The sequence below is a fragment of the Dermacentor andersoni genome, chromosome 2, assembly GCF_023375885.2.
Source record: "Dermacentor andersoni chromosome 2, qqDerAnde1_hic_scaffold, whole genome shotgun sequence".
NCBI lineage: Eukaryota > Metazoa > Arthropoda > Arachnida > Ixodida > Ixodidae > Dermacentor > Dermacentor andersoni.
The window spans coordinates 92,076,522-92,089,704 of record NC_092815.1 but is presented as its reverse complement, the minus strand read 5'-3'; the positions used below and the strand labels follow the sequence as shown (position 1 = coordinate 92,089,704).

General features: G+C 45.9%; 1 long non-coding RNA gene across 1 annotated transcript in view; it reads right to left on the bottom strand.

Annotated features, from left to right (window-relative positions):
• Window positions 1-12,899, bottom strand: part of LOC129387610 (uncharacterized) — a 91,624-nt gene extending 78,725 nt beyond the window's left edge. Inside the window, exon 1 of the long non-coding RNA XR_008614773.2 lies at window positions 12,842-12,899. This is a non-coding gene — a long non-coding RNA (uncharacterized lncRNA). The remainder of the gene's footprint in view (window positions 1-12,841) is intronic.
• Window positions 12,900-13,183: the final 284 nt, after the last annotated feature.

Sequence of the window (13,183 nt, the reverse complement as noted above, 5' to 3'; positions counted from 1 at the left end):
CCCACATGGTCTTCCTCGAAAAACATTCTTATGTCAGTGAATTGCAAACTCTTGTCATGTGGCAGTTCATGTGTGATGGTGAGCGGTTGTTGGTGAAAACTTGGTGAAAAGATCTAGCACGTCTGAAGCACCATGACGAAGCCTGGCTGAAGTTGGTTCATTTTCTCTTAACTCCCGACACACGTTCATCTTCGCTGTACTTAAAATACAAAACTAGTACGAAGTTGCACCAACTTTTTTTAAAGATTGCGTATGGCAGATAGCACAATTCTAGCCTTCGATATAAAATACTCCATTAGGCGGTCATTACTTCTACGAAAAATGAAAATGTTCAATTGAATAATTAACTTAATTACGTTAGTTAACTTCTTTAATTAATGACTTTACGCCACTTATCTCAATCTGCGAATCATAGCCGCCGAGTTCGCATGGCGTATCCACTTGGAATGAATTCTCTGGAAGCGCCAGTTCCGATATATTAATTTTCAACGTGTCCATCGAAAGGCATAGGTGTTCCAGTTACTTTTGTGCTTCAGTGCATAAACAGCGGTTTCTTAAAAAAGTAACTGGAACGCCAATGCATTTCGTCGGACATTTTGAAGATTATCATCTCGGAACTGGTGCTGTCCAGAGAATTCGTCTCAATTGGATACGCCGCACGAACTCAGCGGCTCTAATTCGTAGATTGAAATATGTGGCGTAAAGTAATTAAATAAAAAAGTTAATTAGCGTAATTATGTTAATTACTCAACTAAACATTTTGATTTCTCGTAGAAGTAATGGCCGCCTCATCGACCAATTTAGACCAAGGGTTAGAATTGTGATATCTTCCATAGGTAATCTTGAAAAAATTTGGTGCAGCCAAAAAAAAAAAACAGCACCCTGTGTGCACGTACCGCTTTTGCATAAAATTTTTGCATAGCAGTACCCGAAGGTGACCCTTTTCTTCATCACTCCTGTTTTCGCAGCAGTACCATGGCCGGTCGGGAAGACAACAGTGGCCCGTCGGAACCGATCGACCTGAAGGGTTCGTTCGTTCCTTCGCCGACGGCGAGCAAGAGGAACTCCCTAAGTGGCTCTGCTGCCGCAGTGAGGACCAATAGGCCGGAGACACCCACTCTGCGCAGCATCGCCGAGGACAGGCCCGCCCTGGAGTCTCGGTGGCCGTCGTGGGCGAGTGCGTCGATTGAAAAGTCGCCTCCGAGCGATGGTGGCCAGTCCGCGCTTACGGCGAGCCAGGATCGGCCTGCTCTGGCAGGGCGGCTCTTAGGACAGAAAGACTGTGAAGCATCGTTGGCCACTTCAAAGACTGCCAATAACCTGGCGGCTGAACTACCGGTACTTCACGAGGCTACGCCGCCGGAACGCGAGAAGAGCACTACGCGGTCATCGAAAAGCAGAAAAGGCACACATGGCTTTACAAAGGGCGCAACGGGGTCCGCAGAGGGTAGCGATGGTGCACCAGACTCCATAAAGGGCAGTAAAGCTGCACAAGGCTCTATAAAGAAGGTCAAGCACGCTCCAGGGTCCGTAAAGGGCAGCAAAGACGCACCAGGGTCCGTAAAGGGGAGCAAGGGCGTATTAGATTCCATGAAGGGCATGAAGGGCAGCAACTACGAACCAGACTCCAGAATGGACAGTAAGAGAACAGAGCAGTCATCTAAAAGCGAGAAGGGCACGACGCGCTCGAGCGGTAAGGAGAATCTCACGGTAGCCGAAGAGAATAAGGTCCAGATTTTGGAAGCTATCGACGGGGCCTTAATCTCTCTAGATGAGCCGGAGCCGCTACCGACATCGCTTCCACCCGCCCCACCCGATCGGACCAACCTGCTCGCCATCGCAGTGGCGGTGTTCGTGGTGGTCGTCGGGCTGCTAGTCGTCATGATGCTCCTGTCAGGCTCGAAGAAACGTACGGGCAAAGTCACGACGGCGACTTGTCAGTCGGAGCACTGTGAGCACACCGGCAAGCTGCTGCTCGACAGCGTCTCGCCGGACGTGGACCCATGCGACAACTTCTACCAGCACGTCTGCGGAGGATGGAAGTACGCGGTAAGCGAAACGGGGTGCCGCGGTTCTCCAAATGGTTCGACCCGCCGGGTCACACGGAACAATACTCGCATTACGAAGAACAAAAATCGCAGATCTATGTAAACTTGGGTAACTGATACACGAAAGGCTACGAAGCTGTATAAGCGACTCTTACACCCGCTGGTAGGGCTATATGTCAGGGTCCGTTGGCTGGCTGTTCTCATTGATGATTCCTTTCTGACGTTTTCGTCATATGGCCCCTTCGAGGCTCGCCCCTGGGCTCCCACGAAAGCAGCACTTAGGGACAAGGCTGTAAGCCATTCACCGTAGACCTACAAACTACTAGCAGACCTTCGACACAGTCGGTAAAACGCGACGCGGGAGAAACCCTAAACTACGGATTATTGGCTAAAGAAAAACTGCGCATAGAAGTTGTCTATTCGAGTGAGGAAATACGAGAAATAACCTTAATTTTATAATAATTGACTATCAAACTTCAAAGCGGAAATTTGAAACTCCGACCCAGGTTGCATTGCTGGCTATACTTAGGTTGATCGCAGACTTTCCACGACGCCCTTCATCGATGGCTTTCGCTGCGTTAATGTCGTTGTAGAATTTTCCATCCTTAAAAGCTTCGCTGTGAAACTTTTTGTCCAATATTTATGCCACTTCTTTTCTTTTTTTAGGAAGGTTTGTTCATTTTATTTAACTTGAAATCATACTTTTATTGCTCTGAAAAAAAATTGGAATCATTTGTGCGTACTTCTCCTACGTGTCCGCGGAAAATTGAGTTTATTTCGAGAAAGAGGATGCACCGAGATGCCCGAAAAAAATTTACAGACAGTTTGGCTGCACCCACCACGACATATCGTACGAATACCCCTTTTTCTTGGATCAAATTAGACATTTTCTTGTACCTTAGGCATTGCTCGGCCGTTGTTGGACCGGTTGCTAATTAGGTCCTTTGCAGTCGCGATGTCATCGTTAACCTGGATTTTTTTTCACACATGGTACGCATATATAGTCACGCACACTAGGTTGCATAATACATACTGGGTTACTCGGTGGGACACAGGAGGAGGAGTATTGCAGACTTGCACAAAGACCGTTTTGTTGTTTCACGCCGTGCTGCGCAGTGCTGTAGAGCAGCCTTCACATTTGCATGAAGGCTATGCGACGGGAAATCCATGCACTCTGCAATAGAGTTGAATGCAGGGAGGTGGGCAGGCTTGGGCGTATATATTTAACCATTGCTCACAGAGTATAAAGGCACTTTTAGTTTGGGCGAGCGAGGAAGTACACGTTCTACATGCCTTAAGCGAAGAGAATTCTTCAACGTCGGGAAAGGCCAAATCCAAGGTCGCGTACATGGGGGCCGCGACGCAGTCCACGTTCTCCTTGTGCCACAGTCTGCCACGCACAGAACACGCAAAACCAAACGGGTTGTCGATGAAGCCCCACTTGAAGATGGCCGTCGCAGCCATTGCCAAAGACAGACGTTCCTTGGCCTTGCGATGCTGGTATGCAACGTCCGCAGCCCGCAGGGCTTGTCGTCGTTCATCCGCTTCGGCAGCGTGCTTGGCAGGCTTCTGCAGTCTGTCGTTCTCCAATCCATTCTGTCGTCCTTCGGCAGTTGGCACGTTTCAACGTCATCGTCTTTTTTTGATGCCGCAGTCGCAATCCCTCGGCCAGATCTTCGTCGGTCGACTCGCGCTGCCTCGGTCGCCGAGCTCTTTGTTGTTCGTTGCACTTGTTGCGATGAATCTCTTTTTGAGACATTTAAACACAGACAGAGGCGAAATCTAGGTCGGTAGGCTAGTAGTGCTCTCGCGCTAAAGAATGGCCCGACATGCTCAGTGCCAAACTACAAACCTCGTGGCACCCTGTTTCCCGGCTTTGGTGCTGCGCGCTGCTAAATGTTTCTCTTTTATTTTGCAAACTCGTGAAAGAACTAAAATGAACTGCTCAAATCAGCAAACCTATTGTGCGACACAGTTCTCCAAAAGAAAGCGAACAACGATCTCTGTACTTGCAGGGGAGCCAAGGTGACGTACTCTTCCAAAAGCTTATCGACGAGGTCACCGACCTGATCCGGACCATGGACGTGCCACCGGCGGGACAGCTCTCGTTTCAAAAGGCCGCGCTAGCCTACCAGGCGTGCGAGGACATCGTCACCAAGAACAACACCAACCTCACCACCCTCGTGCATATCCTCAAGGAGGCAGGGCTGTACTCGCCCCCCGGCTGGACGGGGCCCGTCGACGCCCTGAACGCGACCTTCTTCCTGCACTTCAGGTGGCGCATCGCCGCTCCAATAAAGTTCACGTACGTTCGCCCCGCGCCCCGGGGCATCACTCTGCGGATGGCACCCAGCGACTACCTGAAGTCCTATGCCAGCAGGAGACAGAAACCTGGCTTCTACAATGGGCTCAAAAACGACTACGAGGTGTTTCAAACAACGTTCGAGCCCAACATGCTTCCCAGTCTGACGTACGACGCCTGGCAGACGATCGACCAGAACGTCATTGCGGGTTTGGCGGAAATATTTAAAAAACTGAACTCGGTGAACGAATTTGCCGGTTGGAACGAGACTACCATCCAGGACGCGATTCACGGCGTCTCACGGCAACAGTGGACGAGCATTCTCAACACGTACTTGAAACGCAGCGATGTGCTTAGGTTTTACGTGGACTCCGTGTTCCTATTTAAGAAATTTATGGAGCTGCCGAATCAAATAGGCGCCACAAAGGCTCAAGCCTATTTTAGGTGGTACATAGCTGAAATGCTGACGAGGAGAGTGTACGCGCCCTGGATATTTCGAGAGTTCCCAACGTACCAAGATGCGCTCAAGTACCATAGCCGCTTCTGCTTCGCCATCGTACAGCAAACGGCCGGATACGCCCTTTTTGCGTCTTACGTCTCGAAGACGTTCACCGCAGACGTGAAAAACGACATTAGGCAACTCGCGAAAATTATCCGCGGAGCCTACGACAACGTGTTCGCCCGGAGCCTCGACATGCACTCGAGCGTCGACAAGTTACCTTCCTACACCAAAGGTACGGGACGCCTGTTCGACCTTCTGTCGCTTTCAGGTGAGAACTATCTCGAGGAGAGCTACGCCCTCTACGACGACATGACCTGGGATCCGCTCGAAAATTGGAAGCGGCTCATGGTCGGTCGGAGCAAGTCCCTCTGGACTCGCGTGTCGATGGCCCGCGCACTGCCGTCGGACCTACTGTACTACGAAATTGACGGTGTATCCAACGACATCATTCTCCGGCCAGACGTGGCCGTCTTGCCGGGCTACGACAGCGACGCGCCGCTGCTGCTCAAACTCGCCAGCCTGGGCTCACTCATGGCGTCTGCCATGGCCAAGGTGCTGTACAGTACGCTGGAAACAACGGCGCGTTGGAACGCCACCGCCGAGTGCATCTTCAGCAAGCAGCAGCGCACAAATGCCACGGAGTCGGGCGGCACGATTGTCATTCTGCAGCGGGTAATCGCCCTAGCGGTCACCCTCCTTGCGGCCGTTACGGGGCCGAAAATGGACGAACCGTTGACGATCCCCGGCGTTCCCGACCTTTCCGACATGCAGCTCCTGTTCACCGTTTGGTGCTACCAGCAGTGCGGCGAGAGAGAAGGCGAGCGCCTGTGCAACGAACCTCTCAAAGAAGTGGGCCTGTTTGCGCACGCTTTTCAGTGCGAAGCTAATACGACGATGAGGAGAGAATACGCCTGCACGGTGGCGTGGTTTAAACCGCTGACACAAGACAGCACTACGCCGGAAGCAGCCGCGGAGCCAGATGCGAACGTGCAAACCGAACACAGCAAGCAGTCGGGAGTTGCCACGCAGCAGGGAGATACCATGTAACTAACCGACGCAAGACAATTGCAGCGCTAGCTTATTTTTGTGCGCGACATAACGAATCCAAGTCGATTTTTCCCCCTTTTGTACAGCATTTCGCCCTATAATTAATAGAAACAGAAAAGTTTCGTTTTTGCTTTTGTTGCAGTGGTTGCCCACGTGCCATGTTTTACAGAATGTTTCACGCGGCTATAGAAGTACTTTTCGTATACAGTTAGCGCTGTCGCGTTGTACAGCACCTGGAAAGACGAATCGTGGCATTCGTGGGTTTGTACGTGTAACGAACAACTCCCATTTTAGAACGTTAATGAACCAAAGCTCAGCTAGCAGGGTATACGGATTTGCGAATTTTGTGGATGCGTTGTTGTAATACAAGTGCGACAATTTAAACGGCAATTGAAATATGTGTGCTTTTGACTTCAGTTCTACGTGTCGATGAGTCCGCAAAGCGGAGGGAGGCTGGTGAATAAAATGAATGAATGAATGAATGAATTGTGGAATTCTACGTACAAAGCCACAATTTGATTGAGGGACGCCGTAGTGGAGAACTCCGGATTAATTTTGACCACCAAATATTTAACGTGCCCGCAATGCACAGGGCACGGGCGCTTTTTTTTTTTTCATTTCGCCCCGAACGAAATGCGGCCGTCGCCACCGGGAGTTGACCCTACGACCTCGTGCTCAGCAGCGCAACACCACAGCCTCTAAGCTTGCTTGCTAAGTTTGCTTGCTAAGCCACGGCGGCGTGTGAAATCTGGTGAAAAGTTTGGCATCCCCTAGACGTTATCGTTTCCCGTTCTAAGTTCGATTAGCGATTATTGTAGGAAGCCGGTTTTCTTCAGACAAAAAGCATTATCTTACTATTTTCTGACTAATGTAGTAATTTAACTGCACATTTGTTAGTGGTGACATGTGCCATCTCAAACTTTTAAGGAAAACATGAAAAACTCGTTCACGTTATACTTGAGCGCCTGTAATGCGTTAGCATTAGCGCCTCTCTAACACTTTATAGGCAGACAATGACGGAATTATACGAAATTTCGAGTTGCGGTCACTGTCGGCAGACTTCAGTACGAAACTCTTCCTCCTGTCTGTGACTTTCCATCCAGCCATCTGGTACAACACGGCGTCAGCGTTCCCCCAACTCGCAGCTATTCCTGCTACGCCTGAGCGACGGTAATGCGATATCATTATGACGTCCTTATCCGTCAATGTCGCTTTATTAGATAACCACTTCAAAAACTTTTGCCTGTAGAACGATGCAATGACGCAATAGCTAGTGTAATATAATGCTGAGTAAGCCTTAGACTGTTTTGTATGGTGTTTGTTGAAGTGAACGTTAGCAGTCGCCCCAGCGAGAAATCTTCTTTCGAGAAGCAAAAACCTGAGTTTTATTCGTATGTGGAAGTTGCGCCTTCCGATGGCGAAGTGTAAAGGCTTCGCTTTCCTCCCTCCTCTTATCCATCCGTACTTAATCACTGGTATCTACCCAAACAACCCTTTAGCTTCTTACTACTGCGATTTGTTCAGCATTTCTCAAATTTTATTTGGGCAAACTATTGATAGTACTGACGCCATCCTTAAAGAAAACAGGACAACATCAGCGCTATCCAGTAAACATTTTATTTATTTATTTATTTATTTATTTATTTATTTATTTATTTATTTATTTATTTATTTATTTATTTATTACAAATACTTTCAGAGCCCGAGGGCATTACAGAAAGGAGTGGGTAATACATATACAAGTGTGCAATAATACAATTTATGAAAATACAAGTTAACAAAATAAGTAATCTTCAATGGCATTTCTGAATTTAGTGTCGATAATGGCAGCGATGGATGAAGGAAGGTGGTTCCATTCTGCACTGGTTTTTGGAATGAAAGAGTAATTATATAAATTGGTTCGGCAAAATGGCACACCCACCTTGAACTTGTGGTCCACATGCGATGAGATGTGCGTCGGTTGAAGAAAAAGACAGCTTTTTAACACTTCATTTTGATGATAGATTTTGTGAAAGAGGCAGAGACGAAGAAATTTACGACGTAAAGACAGATCAGGCAGGTTTAGTGTGTTCTTCATAGTGGATACAGAAGCGTAGCGGGAATAATTGGATAGAATAAACCGGGCTGCGCGATTCTGAACAGATTCCAGGGAAGTGATTAGTATGGATTGACTGGGGTCCCAGATGCTGGATGCATATTCTAGTTTTGGACGGACTAAAGTTTTATAAAGAATTAATTTTAAGGAAGACGGCGCTTTGGAAAAGTTTCGGCGCAAGTAGCCAAGAGTGCGGTTAGCATTGCGGGTTACGTAATCAACGTGCATGTTCCAGGATAGGTCGTTAGTAATATTAATGCCAAGGTATTTGTAGGAGTTAACGGCATTCAAGGGGGCTCCTTTAAGGAAATAACTGTGGTTTGCACTGTGAGGGCGCCGGGTTATTCTCATGGCTTTACATTTATTAACGTTTAATTGCATAAGCCATTTGTCACACCATAGAGACAATTGATAGAGATCTTTTTGCATATTTAGTGAATCAGATAAATTTGTTATTTTGTTGTAAATTACGCAGTCATCTGCAAAAAGCCTAATTGATGAAAAAACAATACCGTCAGGAAGATCATTTATGTATACAAGAAACAACAAAGGGCCCAGTACAGACCCCTGTGGTACGCCGGACGTAACAGGAGAAAGAGCAGAAGAATAATTATTAGCAGTTACATATTGAGTACGGTTTGAAAGAAAGTCTTTAATCCAGTTAAATACGCTAGTGTCGATATTAAGTTTACTAAGCTTGAAAAGGAGTAAGTCATGAGGTACCGAGTCAAATGCCTTTGCGAAATCGAGAAAAATGCAGTCTATATCGAAACCGAGGTCAGTAGCTATAAACAGATCATTAGTAAACGTTAGTAGTTGGGTCTCACACGAAAGCATTTTCCTAAATCCATGTTGGGAATTATTAAAGAAAGAATTGTTCTCCAAAAATTCAATTAGCTGTGAATGTATGATGTGTTCTATCATTTTGCATGGTATGCTAGTCAGTGAGATCGGACGACAGTTATCTGCTGAATGAGCATTACCCGATCTGAAGATAGGGACCACCTTCCCCACCTTCCAGTCGCTGGGTAATGTGCAACACCGTAACGATTGTTCAAAAAGTTTTGAGAGTATGATTGCTGAGTACACTGTGGTTATTTTTAGCATCTTTGAGTTGAGTAGGTCAGCACCAGCGGAAGAGGATATCTTCAGATTGTCAATGAGCTTGGTAACGCCAACCCAATCTATAACAATGGGGTCCATAGGGGGAAAGTTTTGTTCAGGTAAACGGGGTAATAATACAGGAGAAGCTGTATTGAAGACGGAAACAAATGCGTTGTTTAAGACTGTGCAAGACTGGCTAAGAGGAAGGATAGTGTCATCGCTATCAGATAACTGTATGAGTCGTGTTGTTGAACCACTGACAATGCTCCAAAATTTGCGAGGGTTTGTTCGAAGTACCGATGGCAGGGTGTTGTTAAGAAAAGAATCTTTTGCGCACTGAATCGCACCAGTATATTCTTTATGAACTCGCTGATGTGCTGCCCAAAGATCAGTATTGTTAGTTCGCTTTGCGCGACGGAACATTCTTTTCTTTTTATTTGATAGGCGCTTTAACGAAGAGTTGAACCATGGTGACCGGGAATTGTAGATGATTTTCTTTTTCGGAATATATCGTTCAACAAAATGTAGAATCTTTTCTTTATACATGGTCCAGTTTTCTTCTATGGAATGTTTGTCGAAGTTGCTGACATAGCCTTCTGTAAATAATTCTAACTCGGCTATTATTGAACTTGTATCAGCTCTGTTATAGTCCCGTATTATTTTATATTTTTTCTCATTTCTGTGTCATGTTTTTAAGGTAAAGTGAATCAATGAATGGTCACTTAATCCTGGGAGGTAAGTTAAGTCAGAAACTAACTCTGGAATTGTAGTAAATAGTAGGTCAAGAATACTGGAAGATGTTGCGGTTGTACGAGTCGGCTCATGAACGAGTTGAGTAAGGTTAAAGTCAGCACAAAGATTAAGGAATTGCATACATTCCGATGAGACATTTTTTTACGGTAGAGGAATCATTGTTCCATAGTACTGTGGGAAAGCTGAGGTCGCCTAAAATAAACAAAGGTGAATTGGGAAACCTAATTACAAGGCTATTAAGGACATCATAAAGATCGTTACAAAAAGAAGATGAGGCAGCTGGAGGGCGGTACAATGCACAGAAAATAAATTCACGATTTTCAATAGATACACTTACACAAACAAGTTCCAAAGACGATACGACTGCAACAGCTGAGGAGGCGAACATGTCACTAACAGCAATAAGTACACCGCCTCCAGATCGGACGTCACGGTCCCAGCGGTATATATTGTAATTCTTTTCACATTGGAATATTTCGGAGTCCTTTATCTTAGCAGAGAGCCAGGTCTCAGTTATAACAATTATATCAGCAGTGCATGAATCTATGGCTGATGATAACGCGACACGTTTGTTAAGAATGCTCCGCGTATTTGTAAAGAGCAGCGATACTTCGTTTCCGTCTTTCTTAACGTTTCTCAGCTATGATGAACTTGAAGTTGCGCTCCCATTGCCCCGCGCATGCGTCTTAGCAACAGGTTCTATTTCGCGCACTGAGTCAGTGACTCAGTGCGCGAAAGCCAGTGAGCCTGACTGGCCCTTCGACTTACTAAATTCAATTAACTTCTTACGCGATTGACGGGTTGATCTACAAAAATCTTCACCGACAGTTATGCCGGAGATTTTAATTTTACTTCTTTGGGAGAAGATCATGTCCTTGAGCTTCGCTGAAGAGAATTTGGCAATAATAGGGCGAGGTTTGCTGTCATTAAAACTGCCTAGTCTGTGTGCTCTAGAAATATCGCCATCGGATAATTGCAAGTTAAGCTGTCTTGAGAGCAAATCACGCACAGTGCTTTCTGATTGAGCCCATGTTTCAGCTGAATTGTCAGGGAGGCCATAAAACAAAAGGTTGTCACGTCTGGAACGGTCTTCCAAGTCGTCCAGACGGGATTGTATTAAAACGTTCTGTCTCTGGGCAACCTCTGATACAATGCTGGAGATTTCAGTTTCCGATCTACTGCATTCAATATTTTTAACAATTGCCTCAAGAGCAGTCAGCCTATTCGTCACGTCGCAAACTTTGTGTGCCAGCGCTTCTTGGTTATCTTTCAGTTCATGGAAGGCATCAATTAATTCCTTGTGGCGTGTGTCAACCTTTTCTGAGAGGGCTGCAATGGCAGCTAGCACATCACTATGGGTAGGTCCGGGATTCATTTCAATATCACCGCAGACCAGCAGTTGTTTCGTAACAAGTACACATTCGCATATTGTTATCAACAAAGCACTTGGGCACGGGAGAAGCAGCAGGCAGGCATTACAGACCTATTTCGATAATTCCCTGTATAGCTCAAATATTAGAAAAACATGTGGCTCTTACGGTAACACAGTTTCTAGATAAGCATAATGTATTGTCATCACATCAGTATGGATTTGTACAGGGGAAGGGTACACAAACACTGTTAGAAGCTTTCTCTGATCTTTTAAACTTGACACTAGACCGCAACCGGGTAGCATGTGCCCTCTTTATGGATGCCTCTAAGGCATTTGACAGTGTTTGTCATGAGATTTTGTTGCAGAAACTGTCTCTCCTAGGCCTTCGTGGGTCATTCTTGAATTTACTAGCTAACTTTCTGCAGGATAGACGACAGTGTGTAAAGGTGGGAAATAGTTTAAGTGTTTTTACCAGTATTCATTCTGGAGTCCCTCAGGGCTCAATATTAAGCCCCCTGCTTTTTAACATTTATGTGAATGATTTGTCCAATGTAGTAGGTAATTATATATATCAATATGCCGATGATACTGTTCTTGTATCTTGTGCAACTAATTACTCTGATGCAATCAGCTCCTTACAGAATGAGGCAACTAAAGCTATGGACTGGTTTGCGGCTAATTTAGTAAGCATCAACCCTTCTAAAACTCGACTTGTCTGTTTCCATAACCCCATGAAAAAATTCCTGCCTACGACACCATTATTCTTGCACACATCAGACTGTTTTGGATGTACATGTCAACCTGTTAAAAATGCCTCTTCTGTTAAGTATCTTGGGTTGCTTTTTGACTGTGATCTTTTATGGAACTCGCAATTATCCCACATCTGTAAAAGGCTGCGCGCGGTCTCCTGTGTATTATACAATATGCGATGTCTTATGCCAATCTCCGTTCGAAAAATTATTGTGCATGCTTTAGTCTACAGTGTGCTACGCTATGGCTTGACTGTGTATGGTCATTGTACTCTTAGGTGGAGCTCAAGAATTATTTCAATTTTACGTTCACTGCTGTCAACAGTGGCTTACGATTTGTGTCCAAAGCAAGATACAGACGTGTTTAGGTTGTTGAATTTGCCAAACTTCACTTCTCTGATTAGCGAAAGTGTTGTCATTAAACACTTCTGGAATAATGATTTTAAAACACGATATACGCCTGTCCGCTCCTTAAGACCGATGGAACCCTACGTCATCCCCAAGACTGCGACAAAGTACGGAAGGAGAACGCGGCAATACTATGTTCCAGCCATATTTAATAAATTGCCTACGCCTGTGTTAGAAGCAAACACAAGACGTGAGATTAAGAAACAACTTAGAATTGTCGATGTTTGATGTAACATTTAGTATAACTGTTCGACTTTTTGCTCCGACCCGCTAATAGCTAACTCCGCTATTAACCCTGTGCAATTTTCTGTGACCTGACTGTCAGGCACTGCCAGTCAAGCCCTCTGAGGCTTTGGTAGGCATGCTATATGTACTCTGTTTTCCTTATGCACAATAAAGATTGTATTGTATTGTATTGTATTACTCGTACGCTTGGAATAAAGCGTCAAGCTGTTACTAACCTGCACATAGTAGAAAAGGGGATTCGTGAGCGACGACTGCATCGCTGCCGCTCTCCCGTGCACACTGAAGATAGGTAGCCGAAGTCCGCTTCTTATACTGTGGTAGGATAGCGCTGTCGATGATGACGCCCTTTCGTGATCAGCAATGAAGAAGGTGGTTCTGCGCATGTCCGTGTCGTGTAGGCCACAACAGGCGATCGCCGGTTCCAAAATCAACAGCTCAGGTAGTAGCGGTGCCGACATCGTCGCTGACAGCTCAGGAGACCAAGGAAGCCATGGCACGAACAGCACGACAAACTGCACATAGTAGAAAAGGGGATTCGTGAGCGATGACTGCATCGC